Raw genomic sequence first — 18,814 nt, 5'->3', positions numbered from 1 at the left:
TTCATTCGTAAAGCAGATGGATCAGTTATTTGATACCCTTCCATTTTAGTCATGGTCTGGGTCCCTGGTTTTCTTATCCATTGCAGCAGGGCAAAAATGGAAAGTATGAATTTCTTTGATTTTGTTTTTCAACTTTTCTGCGTCCCAAAATAACTCCCCACTCATTGCATCTCTATTCACTGGTTGCAACTGTTTCCTAAAATTGAATGGGCAACAAGCACATGTCAACCGTGTCCTGTAGCTGTTGGCCTGGGCAAATACCTGATTTTGATTAGCTGAACATAGTGTCAAAATGGTGGCCTAAATGAACGTACTCTTTATCCTAAAATAGCCTTGGTTTCTTTTTATGGCTCACTGATGATATTTCTTTATCTCACACTCTTTTTCTGTGTAGCTGTAGGTTTTAGCTTTAGGGTGGTATTGTGTGCTAGTTCTGTTTTTGTCTCCTCAAACATTCCTATCCTCCAAAAGTCTCTTTTTTTATTTTGGAATTAACTAAAAAGTGAAATTACTTGATTATTTGTTCACTTTTCAGCAGGGTTTTCTGCATTTCCAGGTCACTTAGATTAACAACATAGCTGTTGATCGAAGTACGGCAGTGTGTGCCTAGGTTTCACAATCATCCTCATAGAATGGCCAAATGCGGGACACACGCTTGCAGAAAAGAGGTCTTTGTGATAAGAATAGTTCTGACTTTTTCAACATTTAACCTACATAAAGGACACGAGAGCAGGGTGGAGAAAACGAAAATGCACAAAAGGGCAAGAAAGAGTCTAAACCTGCAGCAGAAACTTCATTTGGTTGTTGCTCTGTGTCACGTAATTCTGCATACACGAATGTTGCTTACGTTATTACTACGATACTCTGCATGTGAGGCAGGTTGTGCACATTATCCACCAGGGCGTGGACTTTGAGCAGCGTTTGATATTTTTGAGAAAAGGAAACATTACCTCAGTCATTCACCAGACCAAAAAAAAGGACTCTGGTCAGTTGTTTATATTAGATTTTTTGCTGAAAAGGTGGAGAAAAGAGAGAAAGAGTGACTGTGGTTGAAAAAAAGTGGAGGGGGGGGCTCACATGAACTAATATTTCAGTGAATGTAAAATCAGATGGGTTTATTTTAAAGCAGCCCTCTATTTTTATAGTAATTTGTGCCGCTCATTTCATAATGTTAGTCTTGGAGCTGGCTTGGTGAGAGCGCAGAGCCGCATTAGATTAGCCATCTGCACAGTGTAAATACAGTCCTATTTTGCAGAGAAAAGAAGTGCAGGGATGAGATAATGGCACTATCTTGTTAAAGTAACATGTAAGAAACGTTGCTTTACTCAAGTGTCATTTTCACACATCGCACTGAGCAATGTAAATAAGCAAGGCAATTGACCCAGGCTGAGCAAATCCACTGCACAACAATGATCGAATATGACTGAATATTTGTGCGTACGGTCCGGGCTCGGCTGCAGCAAAATGGCGTGAACCTTCGCTGCTCAGAGAGAAGCTGAACTTGATGAGCACATGGTAAGGGCGTTGTCTATTAAAGAAAACCTGTGATTTTTCTCAGAGATTTCTGGGTTTGTAGAGCTGCTGTTTTAGGTGGTCCTGTGGAAAGTGAGGCACCGGAGGGCTCCCAGGGTCTGTACAGTGTTGAACTTTTTTCTCCTGGTCCTGGTGCAAAGGCTAAATGTTATTTTTCTCTCCTCTTTGGTACTCACTGTTCCACTTGTTTCCCGTTGACTTAATGAGACATCAAAGACCAGCAGGCCACAGAGTGATTAGTGCTGTGTGAAGTCATTGGACTGGAGGTTTTTGTGTGTGTGCCAGTGCCAGGGTGAAAAACACACACACACACACGCACACACACACACGACTAAGCAGAGTTGGTGTCGTAGTCGCAATTTAACACCTCTGCTGTGAGGTAATGCAAACTTAGACAGGGTTGATACACTGACACTCCTTAGCTGAAAAACTGCAACTTTAAAAGTAGAGTTAAAAAAAAATTGGCAGGAAAAGAAGGTCACATGTTATTTTTTTTGTCTTAGTATTTGGATTGTGGATGTAGCCATATAATAGCAGACCGTGGTTCATTATCCTATTCTGGAATCAAAAAGGGCAGACAGTTATCGAGTCGCAAAAACTACATTACAGCCTCTTTGTGCTTCGTAACATAATCTGAGATGGGAGAACAGCCCTGAAAAATCTCTTCATTTCCTCTTTTCCTCTTCTCACACTTGGGAAACTTTGAAGTCTGAATCCATCTTGCTGACACGACGTCCTTTCCGGACAGGAAAGGTAGGGCATTGTTTCCCAGATCATATGTAAAATTCAATATCTGAGACAGTTTTTTAAAAAAAATCTGACCTATATTTTCTACTTGAGTCAGGAGACACTGGTAGCTGACTTATATGGTTAAGAAATTGTGACCTAGTCAAATATTTATATTAGCAAGCTTTGAATGGATGATGCAAAAAGGTGAGAGAGATGGCAATAACAAGAATGAAAATGGGGGATATGAGGCCGGGAGCACTAACTTTTATTTCGAGTAGTCACTGCTAGTCAAATTTACAGGCATTTATAACCTAAAAAAGGTGGGATGCTGTGAAAAATGTCAATAAAAACAGAGCGCAATGAATTGCAAATCTCAAAAACCCGTATTTTACTCAAAATAGGACAAGGAAAACATGTCACATATTTAAACTGAGAAATGTACCTATTCAAGAAAAAAATAAGGACGTGTTGAATTTGTTGGCAACATGTCTTAAAAAGGTTGGGACAAGGGGAAACAAAAGACTGTAAAAGTAAAGGTGGTAATAAAAAGAAACAGCTGGAGGTTAATTGGATCAGGTCAGGAACACGATTGGGTGTTACAGAGGCGGATAGGTTTCACCAACCTGTTAAAAAAAAAGAAAAAAAGTGGAATAATTTTACAATAATATTCCTCAGTGTAAGACTTTGAATATTTCATCATCTAAAACACCATAATTATCACCAAATATCACCAAAAGGTGAATATAGTCTAGACAAATCTCTGTGTGGGACACGGCTGAAAATCAATATTGGATAGACTCACAAATACATCCAGAAATGACTGTCTGTGAACACAATTCACCATGCCATCCACAAATGTAGGTTAAAGCTCTGCTGCTCAAAGAAAAAGAATATAGGAACATGACCCAGAAAGCTGGGTCAGCTGGAAAGCTGTTCTGCAGTCAGACAGATTGATTTTTTTTTCTTAAACACGGATGCCACACCCTCTAGACTAAAGAGAGGAGGATGCATCCAACTTGTTGTTATGGCTCAGCTCAAAGTCCTGCATTTCTGATGGTATGGGAGAGCATCAGTGCCTATGGAATTGGAAGCTTGCACATCTGCAGAGGCACCATCAATGCTGAAACATATATGCAAGTTTTATAGCAACAAACGCTCCCATCCAGATGATGTCTTTGTTTTTCAGGAAAGGCCTTGCATATTTCAGCAAGCAAATGCTAAACTGTGTTCTGTATCTATCATAGCTGACAAGAATGGAAAAGTTTTCCCCTCACAAAAGTCCAGCAGCTGGTCTCCTCAGTCCCCAGATGTTTTTGGAGTATTGTTAAAAGACGAGGCGATGCTACACAGTTGTAAACACAGCCCTGTCTTGACTTTTTTGAGATGTGTTCATCATTCAAAGTGAGCTAACATTTTTCCTTAAATGGCACATTTTCTCAGTTAAATGTTTGATATGTTTTCTGTGATATTTTAGGAATATGTACAGTACGGCTTTATAGCTTTAGAAAATCATTGCATTCTGTTTTGTTCCATTTAAAAAAGGTTTTCAACTCTTTGGCACTGGGTTGTAATTTCATGTCGTAAATGTCTTTTGTCTTTGCTTCTCGTGAGTCAATGAATTGCTATAAGCTTGCACAGAAGAACAGACCCACGATATTACAGAGGAGCTCGATTATTTGATTGTGCGTAGTGAATACATTCCAGGCATTGCTTCACTTTCTCCCTAAACAGGTTAAGTCATTCTACGTCCTTACGCAGATCGATCATGTTTATGTGGTGCTCCTACACACTGCAAGCTTGTTTACTTGCATTCCTTCCTTTGATTTCAGTCCTTCTACCGGTTGCTCGTGAGCTCACTCTTTGCTTAATAGAAATGTTCTCATTTGTAAACACTGTCTGAATATTTCCAATATGGGATGTGATGCAATGACCCTACCAGTGATCACTGGTATTCCTCTCATACTGCTATCATGTACAATCAAGGGTTGGCCTGATGATACAAACAGATGAGATTATTTTTTAGTGGGTTCTGGTTAGCAACAGTAAGAAACAACTTTGTTGTTTGCCCCTTTTTTTTACCGTTTGTATATTTTTGATGATGATCTCAAGGGAGGAAACTGTGAGCAGCTATCACTGTAAGGTTGAATAATAATTAGTTTTGCTCCACTTTTATTCTCGCACGGTGACTGAAATAAATCACAGTACCGCATTTGTTAAACACATTATACAGTAGATGACCTAAGCCCTCACAGAATAACTGATTTACCAATGATAACATTTAATGGATGTGACATCTCTAAGGTGACAGAGTCGTTGTGTTATCAATACATGCACTAAATTCTAATGAGCATCTTACCATTTGCTTCTCTTTTTATTCTTCGTTTTCTTTTTTCTTTGTACTTTTTATGGCTTTTGCACTTAAACTTGTCCGAGTCAATCTTCTAGATGATTTATATTTAATCACAATCTGATACCAACTCTGTGTTTCCCTGTGTGTGGCACTTAAATATGCAGAGTAGCAGGGAGAGTGTTGTTGGGACTGAAGACACGGAGGGCAAGAAGGATAGCAAAGGAGAAAAGGGCAGAAATACTGTGTCACTTAGTCATGGGGAGGCTTTCTTCTGCCATCGGAGCTGAATAATGACCTCACCTAGTTCTTTTCATCACTTAATTACAGCCATTAACTTCAGGTTAATCATAATCATCCCTTTCGCTGAGAGGGAGACCCTGCTGGATATTGCCCTGTTAAGGATGATGCAATCTATTACCCTGTTGTAAAGGGTTCAAGATTCCTTTTTTGTTACATCTCACAATAGGCCACAGGCAGAAGAAAGTGAAATTCTTGAGCTTTGGCTACTCAATGTTGTAACTGTAATAAATGACTGTTAGAGTATAGTGTGGGCCTCATATCAAACACTATAGCTGTCTGAGGTAAAAGAGGTGTGCTTTTGTTTTACCCCACGGTTGTCCCAGGTGAGCTCCTCTGGGATATGAGCACAGACAAACCTGCAGTTGCTTGCTGCAGGTTTGTATTAGCAGTCCAGCTCTCTCTCCTTTCCTCCTGTAGTTCGAGGTTAGTTCCTTGGGTTCATTGATGCTGGAAAAGAAGCTCTGTGTCATATTTCTGACCTCAGTCCATTGTTTTTGGTAATCAGGCTTCTCATTGTTGCACCGACAGTTAACTTCAGAAATACAAGAAGTAGATGGGTGTGTTCAGAACTCACGCCTGAGAAACTCTTGAGTAGCTGCGGCTCAGGAGGAGTCGAGCCATGCGCTAAAAGGCCAAGGATTGGTTTAATCCCTGGCTCTTCCAGTCCACATGCCTAAGTGTCCTTGGGCAAGATACTGAACGCAAATTTCCCCGATGCATCCGGTGGATCCTGAGTGTGTGAGTGATAGTTAGAAAGCACTTAAAGGTCTAGAATAAAGCCCTGTATAAATACGTGTGTGTGAATGTAGCTGTAGTAAGTGCTCTATGAGCACTTTATAAGTTCTATAAGTACCAAGTCCTGTTTTGAGGGTCAGAGGGGTGCCTGTCCTCATCATCTGACATCAGTGCATACTCATAAGCCCAGCAAGTCCCTGCCTTTAAACACGATAATCGCATTAATCCTGCAATCCTGCTAATTTCAAAACATTCTTTAAGACCTGGATTTCCTCTAAACCCATGCAAAGAATGGTAGCCTGCGGCCAGGGTGATGTACATGTACTGTAGGTGATGGAAAGACACTTCTTTACCCTTTTGTCATGTTAAATAGTGGCTGGGTCAGTGATGTTGCTATGACAACCTAAAGTAAAAGTTGTGTTTTACTGCTGCAACTAAAACATTTGAAAAAGTGCCATTGCTACTTGGAAAGCAAGTGATCTTTGTTTCCAGTTTACTGATAGTTAAAGAGTTTTTAAAGAGAGTCACTAACCAGTCTCTGGTAATGAACAACTCAACTAAAGGAATGGATATTGATTAAAATGAAGTTGAGTGGCATCATACTTATCTGCAAACAGAATTAGTGTGAACTACTTTTAAATGTATCAAGGATGACAACATTAAAAACTCATCTATCCGAGGTTCACCTCAGATTTCACATTAATGGCGTGACACAAATAAAGGAGCTTTCTCTTTCCAAAGAGAAGTACATGACAATGAACCACTGTAGAAAAGAATTATATTTAGCCCTTTTAAATGTCAGTTCGTAGTTTTTAATATATATTGTTACTGTAACTACTGTACAATTCACAACTTCCAAGTCTATTCACGTCAAACACCTGTCAGATGTCGGAAGGATTATATCTCGACAGTCTGTTGCATTAAGAAGGGATATTTAACACGAAACATTAGGGTGCTTTCACTAATTACTTACATGCAGGACAAATGATCCGATGATGTCGCTGCCAACGCAGGCAAAACCTTAGGTGTGTGCACCAGGATCTGTTACACACCACCCGTGAACCCCAGATGCACAAACACAGAAACAGTAACGTGATACACCGTCTTTTCCCCAGTAGGCAGATTTATGCACATAAATCATTTCCTATGCTGTGTTTTGGGGGATTTATAGCAATAATAGGCAATCGCTGCCATTCCCATCCTGTTCTCAGAGTGCAATCTCTGGGAAAAAACCTCACAGGTCTTAACTTTTGGTCACAACAGGTTTTCAGTTGCAATATTACCTTTTCCTCACCTCACAGCCACTACACCTAATAATCATGTGTTTCTGTACAGTTACCTGCCCAATAAAATCTCCAAGAGCTTGGAAACAGCAGCAGGCCAGCATGCTACAGTGTTTTGGAACATGTACACATGACCTCTTTCTGCTGTTTGATCATGTTGATTTTGCTGGGAGGGCCCACTGGTAAAACACGGAGACTGCTTATATAACAGTAAAGCCAATGTCACATCTAATAGATGTCTTGATTTTTGTGTCATTCACAGCTTTGAACCTTATTGTTGTTTTGTCTATAGATGGTTTGATATGAGGTAATATGAAGTATGTGTAATGTGACCTTGTGACCCTGGTGTAAACAATATGTAGGCAATTGGAGTTTCCAAGAAGCATATCTACCTTATATAAAGCTATGGCTACATTATAATTACCCGAAACATGAGACAAAAACAGACTGGCCATAACTTTATAAGTGACACAGAAGTACAATACATAAAGCATATGCAGTTCTCTGACCAGACCTTGGAATTTCAGTGACTTCCTTCATATTAATTGTAGGCTGTGGATTGACTCACTTTATGGGATTGGCAGAAAACAAAGTGAACTCTTAGGTACTCGCCACCCTGCTGCCCTGCTCTGGAGAAGCACAGCTGCCCGAGTCATAAACATTATAAGGTGTATGAGGGGATAACATTATCCTTAAGATGATCATTCCTCTTTATGACCATCATAAATGGATCCTGCACGCTCATTTGCTTATAACACGTTTCTCCGAACTACGCCAAGTTCAGTATCAGAAGGCGTTTTCTGTTATTTTGTCTGAAAGGTTCTTGCTGAGCAGATGGTTATTTACATTTTTACTCTATTATTAATTTTACTTTCACTTAAATTTTTGCTGTGATGACTCATATCACTTCATAGTTATACGAGCAGATGTTTTGGCAGATAAAGTTACTGTAGAATACTTAGTTGTTGATGTTGCCTGTGTTCTCTTTTTTCTTTTTAGATAGACTGCCTTGTGTGAGAACTGAAAGTTAGTAAAAGATGCCTCAGCGAACCCTCTTCGAGCCAGCAACACTACTGCGCCACGTTTTCTACATCGTTTAAATGACGTGTCTGTTTTTATAATGACAAGGCGCTCACAGAGGATGCACCACTGACGTACTTAGGCACAAGGGTGCAACGGGGCCACCTCTCCAGCGTTTATCTATTTCCTGTGGCTACTGTTCCCTTGCTTTCTCGCTCTTTACCCACAGGATGTAAAGTGGAGATAGACAGGAGGGGCTGTTCTAAAGCATTGCTGGGGAATTATGAGTGGGTGACTGCCAGGTCAAACGTTTTAGTTAGGAAACAGGAATGAAGCTAGACTACAGTGCTGGAATCGGCATTTACAGTTTGGAATGTCAGCACATATTCAAAATGTATTTATTTATCTGTTACATTTCTTTTTAAAAGAAAAAAATCATTTAACCAGGAAAAGTTCAAGAAGCACAGATAATCATAGGTTATATAAATTAGTAGCACACACACAGTTAAGTAAATATCAGAAAGAAATATCAAAAATTACAAACTTCAGTGTCAATACAAAAAACAACTATTTTTTGGCGTAATTCTGCAGCTGATTGCAGAAGGAAAATTTTACTTTTAAATACACTTTTTCTAAATTTAGAGCAAATGGCCGTACCACCCTGAGCACAATCTTTTCTTCATCTACACACTTAAAAATAACAGGATAACAGAAGCAAGGACTGAAGAGGAACAAAAACTCAAAGGCCACACCGTCTATTGCTGATTAACTGTAGCTGAGTGATGAATAGGATTTAACTTTAAAAAAGATTCAGAATACTTACACTTCACGGTTTTCACTGTCAGATTTGCTGATTATGATACACACACATACACATAACTATTTTTCCTTTGACAAAGTGAGTTATGACACTGGCCATTTTAAATGTCATCAAGAACTTTTTAAGAAGATTGACTAAAGTAAGCTGGAAAATCATTTTTGGCTTGAGCTTCCTGTACTTATACTGCCATTGCCAAAGTGTGCTTCCCCACAGCAAAACTGATCAGACATTGCTGTGTCCTTCTGGAGTGAGGAGCCTTCACCAAAGTAGTCGCAGAGATATTTTGGGTTCGACCATTCGCAATGACATCATCGAGGAGTGTGCCCTTTTTAGCAAAAGGGAGGGAGAGCAATTAGCCAGAGCAATTAACCTTTAAAAGGTTGCCTATCTGCAGTGAGCAAGGATGAATAATAGCAAGGTCGCCAGTATAAATCCAAGGCACTGCCATGCTGAGATCCTCCCAAGAGACTGCTGAAGTAAATGACTGCAAGGGCAGCATCCAGGAGCTTGGTCAGCCAGTAATAGGAATAGGAGAGATTGCTAAATCACATTTTAGCATCATCATTTTAAAAGAAATACACAAATATATTTTGTATGAAAATTAGGAAATATTACCTTGACCAATAATTTGTTTTCCACATATCATTGTTTTTTGTGACAGGACTTCTTTTGTTTTCCTCACATCACCATTAATTACTTTCAGGACATTACAATACATGGACATGGTGCCAATCTAGCTCTGTTTACACACCTTGAGAGGGACAATAAGATGGTATTTACCTTCCGAAGAGGAGTTGCTCAGAGACAGTTCAACTTCTGCCTCAATGTAAAGCACGTTGAAAGTGTCACACCGCCACTTTGCAAGAGTGATTGGTTATAGATTTAGAAAAAGATGTTAGTGCAGGAGTCAGAGTCAGAGTGATGTCGGGTGATGTCGGGTGTGAAAGCAGAGGTTGTGCATGTTTCTGCATGATAAGGGTCAGTGTGCATTTCGGGTCGTTGTTGTTGAGTATTAACCTCCTACTACGTCATCAGCTGCTGTCGCCCGACTGCAAAAAATGGGAGTGTACCAGTATGTACACTAGAACAAAAGGATCTAGCACTTCAAAATATCTATATTATAAAAATGAGCAAAAATAACAGTAATATTTGTATTTCCTGCTTGAAATTTAAGCAGTCATACATATAATTTTGTGTATATGGAGCCAGACCACCGCTACATTTTCGGAGCACAGCAGCCAGAAATGATTACTGCAGTCCATCGCCGTGTAAAGGAAAGAACAATGATTCTAATTATCCTCACTGATGGGTTTTGCATGAGTTGACATCCAACTAGTCAAACTATTGTTCTTATCTGTATGCAGGCAGGGTTGCAGATCCTCTAAGTACCTATTTTTAACTATGACGAAATGCAAATGACCCACACAGTACTCTGCACTGCACCTTTCAAGCAGTTGCACGTGAAACACTCCCGAATATGTAGCTAAAGAAAATTTTACGGTGTGTTGACTGAAACCTGGAGTGTGTCCTCAGATGTCATGCTGTACTTCATCATGTAAGGGCAAAAACAGTTTTCCTCAGGGAAGTGCGATGTTTAACAGTTGTGGTTTTGCCGCCAAGGTTTGGTTTAATGACTTTGGATCGTGCAGCCGCATTTTTGGAAGGTACAGAGGCGTGAATTATGAATCGAAACATCCTTTTGCTTCCAGAAGATGATGCTGACACTAAAAGCTAATGGAGACAGGCATAAATATCTAGGTGTAATGGGTTGCTCAAAAACACGATGAACATTAAGTATGATGATTTATTTGTTTTTAATGTAAGGTGCTTGTAATATGTAGTATCTGGTAATACATTGCAACAAATAAACTTGAAAACTTTTTTTTTTGCCTTTTTTTCAGAGAAAACAACTTAATTTTCAAAAAAGGACTTTGTCTTTTACGACTTTTGCTGCGTTCTCCGGGTTGACTTTCATGTACATCCATATGTGGTCATTTGCTACGTGAGTATATGCATGGAAGTTTTTATTATGTGACTGTATGTGCATCTATGTTTGGGTTGTTTTTAAGCAATCTATACCAGACTGTTTTTTTCTCAATCATCCCTAAGCACTCCTCATCAAACCTGTTTTCAGACTTGCCAGCTCAGCCGAAAGAGATGCGGGATAAAGCACGTACTGTAATCTTATCAAAAACAACACTGAAATACCCTAATCTCTTCTGCAGTGTTAAAGCAACAATTACAGACGTTATCAAAGCGTTTTGATTTCCTGCCAGTTAGAAATCATGGCTGAAACAAGTGTATCCCCACAGACACAAAAATAAAGATGGAGATCACAGCGGGGCCCGCTGACCACACACACACTTGCCATATTACGTATGCAATAATATTTTTCTAAATAATGTTATGAAATGATTGATTAAAGTTTAAAGTAAAAATGTACGTATGTAAAAATCATGTAAACACCACAAATTTAATGCATGTAGGTAAAGCCTCAGTTGCTCACATTAGTGAATGATTTTTGGGGGGCACATTTTTTGAAGTCTCTTTCTAACAGATGCAAACCATTACAGCACAACTGGTACACTGATTACCCCACAACAACTCTCTCTCTCTTTCTCACACACACAGTCACATCTTGTTTCTTTAGAACTGCATTATGTAGCTGTTTTTTCGGAACAGCTGACACATACATGGCAAACAAAGTAGACTGGAGGCAAAAGTACTCTGGAGTGAACTTATGACTATAACCCAGCAGCTCTGAAAATCTTGAATAACAGGTAGGTGGTGTGGAGGAGTCCTTCTGTGGCATTTTATATATTAACAAATGCTCCATTTTGTTCTACTTGCTAGTAAGGGTCAAAGGAACTGCTTCTCCATGTGTAGACCTGCAAATCAATAATTTAAGGCTAGGATGACATGATATTGCAACCCAGACTTGTGGCAGTTAGTGATATAAACTTTTATTTATTGATTTGTGCTCCTCAACATGAATTTCTCTATGTTATTTTGTGTCCCTGAACACAGGTTTTGTATGAGATGAAGAATTTGACAAAGCACCACAGGCCTGGCATAAACCACATATAGGCTGTTTTTTTAGGTTTAACATTATTGGGATTTGGATTTTAGCAATTACAAATTTAGTCGAGGGATCTGTCCCAACATTTTAAACATGCAACTTCCTCTTAGAGAAATCCAGTCTTGACCCAAATGATCTGTTTAACTTTAGACCAATCTTTTTAATCTTTTTAGACCAATTTGACTTTTTAGTCAAATTTCTGCAGAAATTCATCTTCCAACAACTGCAGTCTTTTTTAGTTTGAATTGCATTGGTTAGATTCTTCAGCCTGTATTTAAATGATATCATAACATTGTATCTGCACTTCTAAATTATCTTTTGTGTATTGCTGATGGTGGTCATTCCTCCTTGCTTGTATTACTTGGATCTTGCTGGTGCATTTGACACAGGGAATCATGAAATATGGACTTCCCATCACCAATATTATATTGGTATCCATGGTACCACGCTAAAGTCGGTAGTCATATCTGATTAACAGGTCCTTTTCTGTCGGTGTTGATGGCTATACTTCTAAATCAGTTTCTTTGACCGACGGTGTTCCACAAGGTTCCATGTTGGGCCTCATTCAGATTTTGCAATACAAGCTGCCCCTCAGGTCCATACTCAAAGTGTCTATTACTTATATGTAGATGACAACCACCTATACTTACCTCTGAAACTAGACACTGATTTCTTAAAATTTTTTTTAGCTAAGGTTAAAACTTGGCTTTCAAAGAATTTCCTTAAAATTCAGTCTTTTAATGCCAGTGCCAGGCAGATCAGATCACAAATATTACTTCATCTTCTCGATCTCTGGTCTCATACTGTAAACCTCATATAAAGAGCCTTGGTATAATCTTTGATTGTGCTCAGGAATTCGATTTGATTCAATCACGTGTCAAAGCTAGCTTCTTGAGTTAAGACTCTTAGCTAAAGTTAGCTAATGTATACTTTATTGATCCCCATGGGGAAATTCCTCTCTGAATTTAACCCATTCACTTAGTGAAGCTAGCTAAAAAAATTGCTTTCCTTCAATAATCCTGAGAAGGTAATTCATGCTTTAATCGCATCTAGACTGTATTGCTGTAATTCTTTATAGGAGTGGGGAAGACACAACTACCTCCATTACCGTTAAATTGCTCCTTCCAGATTCCTAATTGGTAAAAAGAACCCAGTTATCTATTCTGGCATTGCTACACTGGTTACCTATGCAGTTTAGGAGTCAATTTGTAATCCCCCTTTTTCACCTATAAATGCTTACAAAGGCTTGCCCATAAGAATCTGTCATAGATATGACAGCTTTATAACTTTGAATGTTTAGGTCAGCTGTTCAGCAGCTGTTAGGACCGAACACCAGATCGGATTTTTCTGCCACTTAGCCCTTTGCAGCCATACCACCGAAAATCTTCCCATCTACTGTAGATCAGGTCATCTGTTTCCCTAACAGAATTTAATTCTAAACTAAAAACTTCTAAAACAGTGCCAATCTGAAAATGAGTGAAAAGGCCAAAGAAAAACTTCAGAAAAGCTGGAGAGCTATTGTTCAGACAAGAAAGTCTGGCTCCTTGGAAGCAAAACAAAGAAATGAAGGGTGGCTCAAGACTTTTACATAGTACTGTATCTACGTATAACAGATAATAATGATTAAGGATGACCTGTTTATGCAAGAATATAAATGAGTTGGTGTGGTCAGTGACATCACTGACTTCATGTGGTATTCACAGTGACGCATGAAAGGAACAGCTCAACACATGGAAAGAGATTTTTCAAGGAAATTATATTAATGTCAAAATGATGCAGGGCAGTGTGTGCTGTGCACACAACACCTAAACACTGACGTCTCCCTCATAAACAACAGAATACTGAGTCATAATTGCGTATACTACTGAATGGAGCAACCTGCACTTAATTTGATGAAGGTTATTAGGCGAACAGTTGTACATTATCAATATATTTGTCCTGTTGCTTTCAGCGGCTGCAGGGATGGGAATGGAAGCTTTTTTAGAATCACTCAACATTTTATCATAAATATTTATTTTAAAAAACCCATATGTGGAGTCAAGCAGTTAAATTCAAATGCATATGTCACGTGTCAATTCACATGACTTTTAGACAATCAGCATCAATTATGGAAATGGAACATTTAAACTGAATTTTTTTAAGAAAGGAAACTTTATTTTCTTCTCTTCTTCACTAAACATTTTATTTAATATACCAGCTGGCTGATTACTGCAGTATTAGGAGAGCTTTGACTGCCTCAGGTAAATTGTACATCTTGGAAAAATATATCTTCATGGTCTGAATTTTCCAGCAGTGCTTCTGTTTACTCATATGGTGATCCCCAGCCATCTGGCAACAGATCAGACAAAGTCAAACCCCAATTTTCAGAGACAAACAGTATTTCTTTCAAGTCTTGAAGCAGTATCTTTGTAGAAACTATTTTTTTGTAAGACTGTATTCACATTTCCTCTCACATACATAAATATTTGTCATTACACAAGCTTATATCAGTTCACCTGTGGACACTTGCTGTGTTTAAAACTTTAATATTCACTTTTTTGTTGTTCTTGTTGTTTTGAAATATAACTTATAACCACAGACACCACATTCATGCTAGATATTTTGCAGTAAATGAAGCAATATTTGTAACATGAAGTTTAGCAGAGAAGCATGGGGAATAGAAGCACTTAAAAATAAGTCACATAATAATGTTTTTGGGAGTGCCAGTAGATTTATATTCTTTTTTTTGTGTGTGTGGATTTAGCCAATTAAATTCAATAAGATAAAAACAGATTTAATATCTGTATGGCTAATTTCAAGCCTCTAGACAATATAAAGCCAGTATAAAAGGTAGAATTCACTTAGTTGTGATAGTAACAGTACCTACATCTAACCAGTCCAACATAGTGCATCACTGTAAACTTACTTATGTAGCTAACACTAAACTGCCTGCTATTTTCATGCAGCTTGTTGTATAACATAAATTATTTGTTCTGCAAGATAAATGGTAAATGGTAAATTGCCTGCTTTACACTTTACGCTTTACACTACATTCAGTCATTCACCCATTCACACACACATTCACACACTGGTGCGGGCAAGCTACATTGTAGCCACAGCGATGTTTCACAAAACATGATTCAGCTAAAAATTATAATGTATTGTTCTAATTTCTGATTTAAATACAGACTGGAAAGTTAATGTACATATAAACTTCTTCACTTGCTGACACTCCTTAGCACGGAAGATAGTCTCTCATCTTCTTCTCCTGTTTTCTCTTATTTATTTATTCATTTTTGACATCTTTCTTCTTCTTTTTTTTTTGTCTTCCTGGTACAGAAACTGTACATTTAACTTAAAGGGACGTTTTGCTAAAAAGATTCACAGAAACACTTTGTGTTTGGCAATATTTGTTAAACTACTTGAAAAATTGCATTTGAAATTCAGTTAATTAAATTAAGTTCATGATTGCGCCTCAGTACTGCAACTGCATCTTTATGTTTGCACAATGAATGCATAACCTGGATGAGAAGGAAAACGGATATGTTGAAGGTACAAGCTAGCTTTGAGAGGTTATTATTGCTCATTACTGAGCAAGTATCACTATAGCATCACTGCAAGCAACGCCAGGTTGTGGCACATGAAAATTAAGTCATTCAATAGTAATATGCTTAAACCTACCTATCAGATTTATTAAACAGTAAATGAAAGTGCCGGAACGCCATTCTGGATCGTTCCGGCCCACTTTAACTGCCAGACATAATTTAAATAGAAAAGAGAGGTTTCTAATATCCAAGAGGGTGTTTGATGTGATTCCTTGGGAACACTTCAAACGATTGGAAGAGTGTTTGTGTCATTTTAATTATGATCAGGAGTCACATGTATTTCATGTTGGACAAGCAGGTGGATAGTGAGTGGCCCTGCTTGTCACAGAGGGATAGAATTGCTCAGATCTCTGAGGACAGCTGTGGCAAAAGATGAAGTTAAAAGGGGTGGATGGGGACAGAGGTAGCAAGAGTACACCAGTGACCCTTGGCTGAGCTCTCCCACAACTTGCATCAGCGGAAATGTGGGAGGGGGAGGAGCACTCACAAAAAGTGCAGTCACACTAAAGAGGGGAATGAGGGTGAGAAGCCACAGGCAGGGGGAAATAGAAACAGAGGAGTAGGGTGGGAATGAAAAAAGAACAAGATGCAGTGAGCATGAATGATTAGAGGTTCGGGTTTACCAAAACATGACTTAAGAAATTAACAGTGAATAGCCCAGTCAAGGTCAACAACAAAGAGTTAGAGAGATGGCCCTGAAGGCAAAGACACAACAAATGAGTTTAAGCCATATAGATCTGATATATACAGCTTATTGTATATTTCAGGTGCCACTTTGTCTATTTAAAAGTGATAAGTGATCCTTGGCAGCAGGGAACGTATGCCTTTTGTTTTAATGACCAAACAAATGAATTCATAAGAACCAGTCCAGTTCAACAGAAATAATGTGAGAGTTCTAAGTGGATATGAGTCTCTTAGCCGAGGTCAGGCCAGGTAACATATGCATTTAATTGCACCATTTTTTAATTAAAAAATAAGAAACATTAATGGGACTTGAGTTCAGTTTCTTTTTAGAGGATCATGTGTAAGGATTTAATGTTTTAATTTTCAGGGAGTTATATAAAACCAGCAAATTAACATGTATTTAGATGCTTTTACCATGAAGGACTGAAGAAAACCCACCACTCTGCTGATATGCCAACAACTGTGTCACCCACGCTGCATGCAAATCCTGCTGAAAGGACTTGTCAGCACACAAATGCACATAATGTTTGCATCATTTGATCCATCATAATGGTAGATGGTGAGTTCTATTTTAAGGCAGTCAACCAATGCAGAAAAGGGTAGGTAGGCTTAAAAGTACTCTGTAGTAAATTTTCTTTTTTGGTGCCATCATGATCAAAAATGTTGTGTTACTGAGTTAGAATAGTATTGATAAAAACATCATGATCATCATGATCATCTCTACGAATAGATATCTACTTACAGATGTGCAAAATGTGTATGCAAGGCATCAGTTACATTTAAGCAAGTTTTGCTTGTGTGCACGAAACAGAGAGCATGGCGAGCAAGTAAGGAACCCCATTTGCCAAATGTATAATAGCACTGACAATTGTCCAGCAAGACATTTGCTTTTTTTTTTATGGGTATTTAAAAAAATATCTGCACTTGTAAACAGTGATCACTGTGTACCTTAAAGTTTTGAACCAATTCAATTCTTCAGTGTTATTTTTAAAGCACCAAAATCACAACAACAGTTGGTAGACCCTGCAATAATATATACAAAAAAAACCCAACAATCATATGACCTGCCATACGAGCAAGCACTTTGGTGACAGTGGGAAGGAAAAACTCCCTTTTAACAGGAAGAAACCTCTGGCAGAATCAGGCTCAGGGAGGGGCGGGGCCATCTGCCATGATAAAACCACATTCCCATTATCCACAATCTGGATATCCTGACTTTACCGGAAAGACAGCGGCTAAATCCACAGTCCCAGGCTTGATTCAGATAAGATGGGGTCTTGTGACCCTGAACCATGAAAATTTAACATAAAAGCTACAAAAGCAAGTATTATTCTATAAATTCTAGTAACATGCCACAGTTTTCCATGAATTCTTTCAAAAGTAACTCCTTGCAGGATTGTATTTCATCCGGCCTAAGTGGTTTACAAAGATCAAATGTGTCTTCATTCATAAAGATACTTAACTCAGTGATGACGATGGAATATCCATGGCAACAGAAATGAATAGGACTGCAGTTATTACACTCGCCCTTTGATTCCCTACCTACATGTTGTCATGCTCCTGCAGTAGTTCATCTGGGCTCTATTATCATAGGATCATTTACGTTGTTTAACACATCATTAAAACACTCGTAAAAATCCCCTTCTTAAACCTTGTATCTTTCCACAGTGAGACTATTTTTAATGTTGTCAGAACACTTAATTGTTTCCTTGTTGCTAAAAATACACAAAAGAAGCCTTGATTTACATGTTTAGCGAGTCACGGTCATAAAATTAAGATGTGGTAATGATAAGCTTGGGAATTTTTTAATAAGATTTATGAGCGTCTGAGTTCTAAATTGGAAAGGAGGCTCTGCAGATCACGTTTATTCCATGCATTCATATTTTTTAAACCATTTGCATTATGTTCAAGTGGACAATTAACAGAAATTTCCAGATTTCCAAGGTTAAGTCACCTTGCTCAGGGTAAGCTAATTCATATTAGGTTGTTTATATTTCTGTATGTGTTGATATGGCCCACCTTAAAATCAAAATGCAAAATTTATGTCACACCCAGTCCATCTGAGTGTTTGTGTTCTGTTTTTTTATTTCAAGGAAGTGATGTAACCTACAATAACCTACAATAAACAAAAGCTTCCCAAGAGCGAAAAGAAAGAAAGAAAAAAGGCTTTTGAATCAGTGATCGATGAGGTGGCTTTATTTGTCTTCAAAGACTTTGAGAGTCACTCAGGCTGAGTTTTGGCCCTCTCTATGCTCTTTCAGTGGTTGAAGCAAAGCATGTAATATGCCTCAGTTCTCACTGGAAGCCTACCCCTGCTGTTGCAAACAAAAAGATCAAACAATGCTACTTTTCTCAGTCTGGCGCGACATATCAATGGCTATTTTTCTCCACATCTACCTCCTTTTTCCGCCTTTTTGGCATTCATGTTTATACGTTGCCTTGTTTTGTACCCAGTGCCCAGTGGCCATCAAATAAAAGAAGCTGGGATTCTTTCCCTTGTTTTCATTTGCGAAGAGGTACGTGCTGGGAATATCCATGGCTACTCATATCAGAGGTCATGTAAACCCTGCCCTTTGACTGTGTGGTTTTGGCATTTTTCTTTGTGTTGAGTCTAAGTAATGTGGAACATTGTGATTTAATCATGCAGCAACTAATTTGATCAAGGAGGCTAACCTAGTTTTTTTGTGCAAAAGTTCA

The sequence above is a fragment of the Perissodus microlepis genome, chromosome 15, assembly GCF_051167445.1.
Source record: "Perissodus microlepis isolate ML-2025 ecotype Zambia chromosome 15, ASM5116744v1, whole genome shotgun sequence".
Taxonomy (NCBI): Eukaryota; Metazoa; Chordata; class Actinopteri; order Cichliformes; family Cichlidae; genus Perissodus; species Perissodus microlepis.
This window is presented reverse-complemented; position numbering follows the sequence as displayed.